This window comes from Chanodichthys erythropterus, chromosome 23, assembly GCF_024489055.1.
Source record: "Chanodichthys erythropterus isolate Z2021 chromosome 23, ASM2448905v1, whole genome shotgun sequence".
Lineage (NCBI taxonomy): Eukaryota > Metazoa > Chordata > Actinopteri > Cypriniformes > Xenocyprididae > Chanodichthys > Chanodichthys erythropterus.
In genome coordinates this window covers 18,983,504-18,993,371 of record NC_090243.1, presented here as the reverse complement: position 1 = coordinate 18,993,371, position 9,868 = coordinate 18,983,504, and the positions used below count along the sequence as shown (strand labels likewise).

General features: G+C 36.6%; 1 protein-coding gene across 2 annotated transcripts in view; it reads left to right on the top strand.

The window, feature by feature from the left end:
* Nucleotides 1-9,868, top strand: part of ntn2 (netrin 2) — a 34,950-nt gene continuing 25,082 nt past the window's right edge. The window contains exons 1-3 of one of the 2 annotated variants that reach the window (XM_067378208.1): nucleotides 1-48; nucleotides 3,290-3,315; nucleotides 8,748-8,917. The gene's annotated coding sequence lies outside the window, so the exon portion shown is untranslated. Of the gene's footprint in view, nucleotides 49-557; nucleotides 609-3,289; nucleotides 3,316-8,747; nucleotides 8,918-9,868 lie in introns of those variants that run through there. The other variant, XM_067378207.1, reaches the window with a different exon arrangement.

The window sequence follows — 9,868 nt, the reverse complement described above, 5'->3', positions numbered from 1 at the left end:
TTTATTTTCCACACTCCCGCGCTTGAATGAGGTTTAGACGGGATTCAGGTGAGTTATGTGTTGGAGTATCTGCATCATGAATTTTGCAATCATAATTGGAGATATATGTGGTATCACATATAGTTATGCATGTGATTTGATTGTTAGTGAGGTGAGAGCTTTGGATATCACAACCAGTTCATTTAATTACAAATTATATGCATTAATTTATGAAAAGTCCCCTTGGTAAGCATTGTTCCCTATAAAAACTCTATATACTAGTGATTGTTTTTGCAGTAAAACTTTGTTGGTAATGTTGAAAAAATAATAATTAAAATTATTTTAAAAGCTTTTTACAATAATTTATTACAATTTCACTGTAGTAACAATAATTAATTTCAGATGCAGTGAATGATATTTAATCAACCAGTGTTCATTTTGTATTTCTGTAATTATGAATAATGTTCATGAAACAATAATGAGGGTGTGCACTGCTCACATTCTCTGACAGGTGAGCGAGTGTAATTTCTCTACTTTTTAATCGTGATTTAACAGAGCGCTCCAAACTGTGTTTCCTTCCCGGTCCATGAGCGATGCCAAGCAAAGCAACTCTTCACGAGTCTTCTTAGGTATGCGTGACACCGTCAAGATTTCTGCTTCCCCTGATGGACGTGGCACACATACGTTTGTGTGTGTGTTTGTGTGGATTCCTGTGATTTTATTGCAGTGAAGCCCCTCTCTGGTTTCCCCGAGGTCACAGATGAACTGTAGAGTTAAACTTTGGGAAAAACATTTACGCCAGCTCAGTTTACTGATCCTGCCCACTGCTGGCTCTCAAGAAAAGGGGGGAAAAAATCAGACGTTTCAAGAGCTGTCAAAACGAAAAGCTTTGTGTTTAACAGTAAAGTCAAAGGTTGTGTGTCAGTTTGATTCTACATCTGTCTGACCTATATATTTAAAGAATAGCTCACCCAAAAAATCATTTACTCATCCTCATGTTGTTTCAAAGCCGCATGAGTTTCTTCCATCTGTGGAACACAAAAGGAGATATTTAGCACAATGTTTATGCTCCTCTTTTCCATACAATGCAATCATGCAACTTATGCACTATTTTCCAAGCCTTCTGAAGCTTTACGAGAGGAACAGACTAAAATTTAAGTCATTTTTTCTGCTGTAAGTTTCTGTAGTCAATTTGAGCTCTTGCAACAGAATCCCTCTAGCAAATAAAAATGTGTTTAAGAGGTCTTTCATTCCAAACGCCATTAAAATCCTCAATTCTGCAAGTGACTGACAAACCAAATGGAAGTGGCATGAACTGTATTTTTATGTAATTATGAATTTGTTCTGTTTTTGTTCCTGTTTTCTGTTTTTTTAATTTGCCTGATTGCCGTTTTTATGTGATGCTGAGCCAAAGACAAATTTCCACCTTGGTGGACAAAAAATAAAAAAAGACATATAAATAATAATTTTTTCACGTTTGACTTGGTTTATATATTGCAAAGGTCAAATAGACTACTTTATTATATGTGACTCGTGCTGGCAAAATGAGTCGCAATGAGCACATTTTAAAAAATAAGTTATTGTTAGGCTATTTTCGCAATCTCTATCAAATAAACCTTCAAAAAGATGTATAATTTGAGAAAAATGACTGAGCTTCACCTGTTTGAAGTCGATAGAGTCAGTAAAGTCAATTTTGAAACAAATCGAGTTAAAGGGTTAGTTCACCCAAAAATGAAAACGATGTCATTAATGACTCACCCTCATGTCGCTCCAAACCGTAAGACCTCCGTTCATCTTCGGAACACACTTTAAGATATTTTAGATTTATTCTGAGAGCTTCCTGTCCCTCCATTGAAAATGTATGTACGGTATACTGTCCATGTCCAGAAATGTAATAAAAACATCATCAAAGTAGTCCATGTGACGTCAGAGGGTTAGTTAGAATTTGTTGAAGCATCGAAAATACATTTTGGTCCAAAAATAACAAAAACTACGACTTTATTCAGCATTCTCTTCTGGAATCCTTTCCATTGAATTGATTCAACTGAACTGATTCCATTGAATCCTTTCATCTGTCGGCGTTGGTAATGCACTTTTATGTCGCCGTGGTTGTCTTTGGCGATTAGGACATCCGCGACATGCACACTTACGCACCATTTTAAAAAATATAGCAATACCAAAATACAAACAATGCAGAATAGCTTGAATACAGCGTGCGTCTCCCTCAGACTGTAAACGAAGCTCGGGGGCGCACCGGATAACACCTCAGCAGCGTCACTGCGGAGTTGTGAACCACCACAAAGGATTCCAGAAGAGAATACAATGCTGAATAAAGTCGTAGTTTTTGTTATTTTTGGACCAAAATGTATTTTAGATGCTTCAACAAATTCTAACTAACCCTCTGATGTCACATGGACTACTTTGATGATGTTTTTATTACCTTTCTGGACATGGACAGTATACCGTACATACACTTTCAATGGAGGGACAGAAAGCTCTCGGACTAAATCTAAAATATCTTAACCTGTGTTCTGAAGATGAACGGAGGTCTTACGGGTTTGGAGCGACATGAGGGTGAGTCATTAATGACAGAATTGTCATTTTTGGGTGAACTAACCCTTTAAAGCTTTCTAAATAAATTAACCTTAAAATACCTGGTAATAACACCGTATTTGGCACACACCTCATCAAAACAAAATATCTATCGGAAAATACAAATAATCAACTTTTTTTTTTCAGTATTTACTTATCGGGATTGCACGCTGTCTGAGGCGTCTTTGTGTGCGCGTTTCAGATCTGTCAGTCAGCGCGAATAAGTTCGATTTGTTTACATCAGCATGAGTTTGAAAATCACATTTCATTGGTTCAGACTCATGCCATCAAAAGTTTGCTATGAATATTCACAAATTTTGAATGCTGCGCTTTAAAACGATACCAAACTTGGACTAATGAGGAAGTGGTTGAGGGGAAGCGCCAGTAGTCGAGAAGCGAGCAGAGAAAAACGGCATTTTTCATGCTACTCCTCTCAGAAAACATACAAATAAAGATACTTTTAGCTGTTTAATTGCTATTTAAAGCATTCAGATCACTAGATAAGGGCTTAATGAACACATTTTTGTGAAAACCTGAAATTCGACCAAAATTGTCATTTTTGACTTTGTAATTAGTCTGTGCGTATTCGCCAGCACGGGTCACATATTGTTTTTTTTGTCTGTTTTGGAGTATGACTGTCCATGGTCAACATACACTTTCATTGTATGGAAAGAGCAGCTTGAACATTCTCCTAAACATCTCCTTTTGTATCCCACAGAAGGAAGAAATTCCCACGACATGAGGGTGAGTAAATTCAAAATTTCTATTTTTGGTTGAACTGTTTCTTTAATTAGCACACATCACACTCTTCTGTGATGATGCACTGAATGCATATGATGTGTGCCATGTGTGGTTTAGCATCACGTTTTATCGTTATTTTCCTGTTCTCCTGCAATTTAAGACATAATTGGGCCGTATTTTCAGCGCTGGGCAACATTAGAGCAGCGTTTTTCAACTTTACTGAAAGGTTTGGATCTGACACAGCCTTGGCTCGGTCCACCTTAGCAGCTAAAGTCAACATGGCCTATATTTCACTCTCCTCCTCTTCCAGCACAGGAAGCTTCATCTGTGTGTGTGTGTGTGTGTGTGTGTGTGCGCGCACATGACACCCTTTTCTCTTTTGTCGCCAACAAAAAAGCCCCTCCACTAACTTTAACTGCTTTACTGGACTTACCTTTAAAGGGCTCGTATCTTGAACCAATCTTGATCTTTCAAGATAAAAGAGTTTGATATACTATGAAAACAACTTTAAGAAACATTTATTGAACTTCCACAACTTTCTAATGTCAGACAGATGAATAAATTTGAACTCATGAACATCCATGTGGGAATCAGCCACATTTAACCACTAAATTACTGTTTTTAGTGGATCTTATGTTAAAAATGTATATATTATATATTATTGCAAGTATGAACAATGTCTGATATGACTCCTTTAAGAGTCGAGCATTGCTCCTGCTTTTGTCTGTCTGTTTATGCATGTGATTTTAAGCATGTCAAGAGGTCAGGGGTCATAAAATAGCAGGTGACAGCCGTAAAAGTGTAATTGTGGGAGTGTGTGCGCCTAAAGTTATTCTATGCCGTGCAGCTCCTGCGCTGTAACTTTTGGGGTGTGCCTAAAAACACACACACACACACACACACACACACACACACACACACACACACACACACACACACACACACACACACACTGAGTGTGTCCAGTCGCAGAGCGGCGTTAAATGATTCAATCTGTTGTAGCCTTGGCACCTTATGACTTTGTATGTGTGTGTGTGTGCGAGCAAGAGTGGTGCACAAAATGTGTTTGTCAGTATTTGAACACTTCATAAAATTATTTGTGGTTTCCCTCCTGAGTTCAAAGCTGGTGATGCCTAGCGGTGAAATTTTTGTTGTCAACTGGAAAAAGGTGTGTGTGTGTGTGTGTGCTTGTGTGTGAAAGTTTGCATGTTATTTTACATAAAACCCATGCATTAAAACCCCAACACCACCCTAATATATCTAAATGAGTACATGCCATAGACTTCAATTGTTTTTATATTTTTTATATTGTCTTTGGACGTCTCTTTGGACGGTTTTTGCTAGATTAGTTTTAGTGAACCTCTGGCAGCATTTCTGTCCCCAAAGTAAAATTGCAGGACTGTGATGCAACACATGATGTATTACTGCACAGATTGTCAAATTATCTTCAAATTATTTTCAAATCAGCAATCAATGCGTGACCCGGTGGTCATGTGTGTTTTTGTGTGTGTGTGTGTGTGTGTGGTTAAGGATCAGGTTCTGCTGTTTTAGTAAGGGCTGGGTTTGGTCCGTGTGTGAGAGGGAAGGGTCTGGTCGCAGTGGCTGCATTCTTTTACCAGGCGGATTTCTTTCCACTCGTACAGTTGTAGTCATGCATTTAACTTGTCATTATGGCTTGCATCAGTTTTAACCATCAAAAAGCTTGAATGATTCCTCAAATAATGTCCTGTTGTTACTTTGATGCACAGATGCACCATTTTCACCTGTTGAACTTTAAAACAGGTGAAAAAACAAACAAACATAGACTTAAATTGAAGGACGGACCCGAGACTCGGAACAGAGCAGGTCTGAAGTTATCGACACTTGTTCACCGTGCGTTACGTACAGTAAAATCAACCCTGATCCTCCATTTTCTTTGGAGTAATTTATGTTGACAGCAAACATGCCTCTCTGTCATATCTTGTTATTGCAATCTTTAAGTTCTTAAAGGAACATTTTTCTTGAAGAAGGTAGTCAGATGAAACACATGTGATTATTCCCTGTTGAGACACTCCGGATTAGTTTGTCCAGATCAATTTCTCTCTCTTTCCCATTAAAATCAACATGAAACTGCATTCGTAACTCATTTTACTCCCATAATGTGATGTATTTCCAATTGAAAGAGGATATTCAGTAAGAAAATTGTATCCATAGGGAATTGACTGAGAATTGTGGGAGTTTCATTCAGACTGGAGTCAGACAGTGTTATTTTAGTACACTCTAAAAAATGCTGGGTTGTTTCAACCCAAATTTGGGTTAAATACGGACAAACCCAGCCGTTGGGTTAAAAATGCAATTTAAAAATGTACCCAGTGATTGTCCATATTTGACCCAAATTTGGGTTGAAACAACCCAGCATTTATTTACTATTATATATTTTTTATTTTAATTTAATCTTTTTTTTTGTGCTTTTGTCATTTTTATTAGTTTTTGTTCTTTTTAAATATTACTATTTAGGTTTAATTTATTTTTATTAGTTTTTTCATTATTATTTATTTAATAATATTACCTGTTTTAGTGCTTCTACATATTTTCAGTTTCTATTTTTAGTTTTGCATCTAATATTTATATTTTATTTCAACTTTATTTCAGTTAACAAAAATGTTTTTAATAGTTTTACTTTTAGTTATCAATAATATCCCTGGACCTGAATGTGAGTTTGCTAAAACAAAGCCTAAATATTTACTCGGTTATTACTTAACATTTTCCATTAGCCTGTACATACAGCCTTGTTGATGTCAAACAAAAAGCAAATATATTTAATTGGTGGAGCAAGTTATTATAATTATTTAAAAAAAGATTATCAAGACAGTTGTTATGCTATTTTTATATTTTACTCTTTACACGGGGTTACAAGAAAGTATTTTAGCATGAAAAAATTACACTTCACCAGTCTGAAGAGTGTTTAGTTGTCATCTGAGCTTGTGCACTTGTGTTATGTGTGTATGTCTCAGTTCTGATAAATTCAGTCTCACGAGTAACACACACACACACACACATTCGCTCGGTGGAGAAACTCGACTCTCCATATTTAGTCATTCTGTAAGAGATGTCCATTTTTCATTGTGATCCATCTCTCTCTTTCTCTCTCTCTCATATATTTAATCTCTACATTGACGTTCTTTATCTTCAGCCACAATCTATCTTTTCTGTCCCCCCACATACCGTCCCTTTCCTCAGTTCTGTCCATATTTGTCCCTCTTTTTGTCTCAAACCTTTCACCTATTTTCGTCTCATGCTCCTGATGTGTGTAGTGTAAATCAGAGGCATGTGCATTTCTTCCTCAGAATCAGACGGATCCGTCAGTAAATGATGTTGTGGCGTGGACACACACACACACACACACACTGTAAACACAAAAAGACCACACAATCAGAATGTGTGTGTATACATACAAAGATGTCCAAACGACTGAGACCACATTGACATTTTTTTCCCATTTAATTCTGGAAGATAAGTTTTAGAACTTTAGGAAATGTGAAATGTTAGTTTTTTTGTAGCTCTAAACAGTATATATATATATATAAAATGTATGTATTTAACCCTGGACCACAAAACCAGTCATAAGGGTCAATATTTTGAAATAGAGATTTATACATCATCTGAAGCTGAATAAATAAGCTTTCCATTGATGTATGGTTTGTTAGGATAGGATATTTGGCCGAGATACAACTATTTGAAAATCTGGAATCTGAGGGTGCAAAAAAATCTAAATATTGAGAAAATCACCTTTAAAGTTGTCCAAATGAAGTCCTTTGCAATGCATATGCACTCACAAAAATAATTTTATGATATATTTACGGTAGGAAATGTACAAAATATCTTTATGGAACATGATCTTTACTTAATATCCTAATGATTTTTGGCATAAAAGAAAAATCGATAATATTATTGTTGGCTATTGTTACAAATATACCCATGTGACTTATGACTGGTTTTGTGGTCCAGGGTCACACACACACACACACACACACACACACACACACACACACACACACACACACACACACACACACACACACACACACACACACACACACACACACACACACATATATATATATATATATGTGTGTGTGTGTAAAATAGGTGTTCATTTAAATTCAGCAAACTGAAAGAAATAATATAGACCCTATATTGGGAATTTCCTTATACTGGCATGGGCAGTCGCTAATTTGTGGAAAATGTTTTAGCTCCCATTAAAGCACAAAATGATGGAAATATGTCAAATAATGCTGGAGAAGATGATCATCTTTTTTTTTTTTCATCACAATCTCATTGTTTTTTGTCAAATTGTTACATCCATAACTTAAATATTTGAACTGAATTAGAAAAGACTGCAAAATAGAAGCATTTTCAGTCGTGGTCTTAGACTTGTGGACCCCCTTATTCGTGTGTGTCTGTGTGTGTTTATGCTAGAGTGATCGAGAGAGGTAGAGAAAGAGAGAGGTGGGGGTGAGAGAGTTCGACTGACAGCGTGAGGGTCAAATAATGAGCTTAATTCTCTGTTTGGTGTTTGATGATGTGTGACTGAAGAGATGTGTGTGTGTGTGTGTGAAGAGAGAGAGAGAGTTTGGTAGAATGTGGCAGAAACAGAGAGAAAAAAGGACCATTTCAGAGCTTATTGTGTCTTCATAGATAACAAATGCTCTACAATTCTCTCCGAAAACACACTACTGTCAGGCTTTGTAGCTTCATTATACTAATGCTGTCATTTGCTTGCCCGAAACTTGAGAAAGGACACAAAAGCACCATAAAAATGTACTAAAAGAAGTGCATTATAACTTTGTGGGTTATTGATTCAGTTAGTTAAATGAATGAATCAACTGAATCATTGGAAAGATCTGACTCAAAAGGATGATTCGATCATGAACACGATGCGAAGAGCTTGTTAAGATTATCAGTAAATAATGTCACATTTCTTTTCTCACACATAGCTATCATATGGTTTCAGGAGTCTTGCACGCATGTCATATGGACTACTTTGGGTGCTTTTGTTCCCTTTTTGATGCCTGACAGTTTCTTTGTGATTGCATGGGAAGAGCACGACGTAGTAACAGCTGTGATGTGAAACCTGTATGCGTCTGAGCGTTTCATTGAGCAGTTGCGCAATAATAATGATGATTTCATCTGGCTTGCATTTAAATGTTTAATAGTTTTTATAGAATTTAGCAGTTGCTTTTACAGTCATTATTTGAGGGTCCATCTGTACCGTTGCAAAGGGGCCCGAACAGAAAGAGCCGCATTGATATTCACATCACACACACACAGTGACAGGTCCTGAGAGAGGAGTTTTACTCTGGTTTCATGGTTCATTGCTCTTTGTAGTGCTGTAGAAGTGTGATTCGGCTCAGATACACGCTCATGTCAAACTGTTTCTCATTAACTCTAAACAGCGTGCGGATCTCATCAGATTCCCCCCCGGCAGATCATATGTGCGTGGACCTGCGGATCGAAGCATCAGGAGAGTTTGAGAGTATCGAGTTTTATATGTTCGGTGTCTGTCTGGAACATGGCACATAGGATGTGGAATGGACTGTGACCGCAGATCCCTCCAGCAGTAGAGGTAGTACGCTTTCTTTGTTTTAAAACAAGATAAATATCACCATTTCATAGAAAAAATGAAGCAACATTATATTAAACCCTCTCATTCAAATCCCCAATGGCCCCACAAAAACATTAGGAATCTCAGCATGTGTTTACCAAGACAGAATTAACCCATCAAATAACAGCTGCGGTGCATTTCTGCATGTGTGGCTTTCCTGAAATGGCTCTTTCGGTTGAAATGTCTATTAATGAGCATTTCTAAACACACTTGCACAAGCGTCACTATTATTGTTGCTCATTCCCTTAACACTTAAAGTTCAGTGTGTGCGCCGCGTTTGTGCTCCAGACATGAATGATTCATCAAATCGTGTGTTTTTGAAGAGAGTGTCCTGTTACTTTACTAAGTGATTAGCACTTTCACCTGATGAACCATAAAATGGGTGTGCATTGAAGGAGGAACCTGAGCATATCTAGAGACACTTTTGATTTGGGTCTGTAAGCAATCACTTAGCAACCACCCTAGCAACTGCATAGCAGCACACTAAAATCTAATTAGAACACCTTTGCAACTGCATAGCGCTGTTCTGTCGACCAACCGCATCGGACTAGCATCATGGCAGCAAATTTTACAAATGATTGCAAACATTTTCAGCTGCAAAAACTACCAAATAACTTGAATATTAAGTAGCTGCATTATATTTAACATTATATTTAACAACTGATGCCTCTATTTACTAGTGAAGTAATTGATTTACTGCTGGTAGTTTATCAATAACTACATACCCAGCTTAATTTGGCTCTTAACTATTCTGGGATATTTTGTTTATTTATTTTTTAAATGTGTTATATTTTTTATGTATTTTTATTTGTATTTATTTATTTATTTTTACATGATTTTTTATTATTTTTTTAAATGTATTTTATTTTTTTATTTATATTTATTTATTTTTTAAAAATGTATTTTATTTTT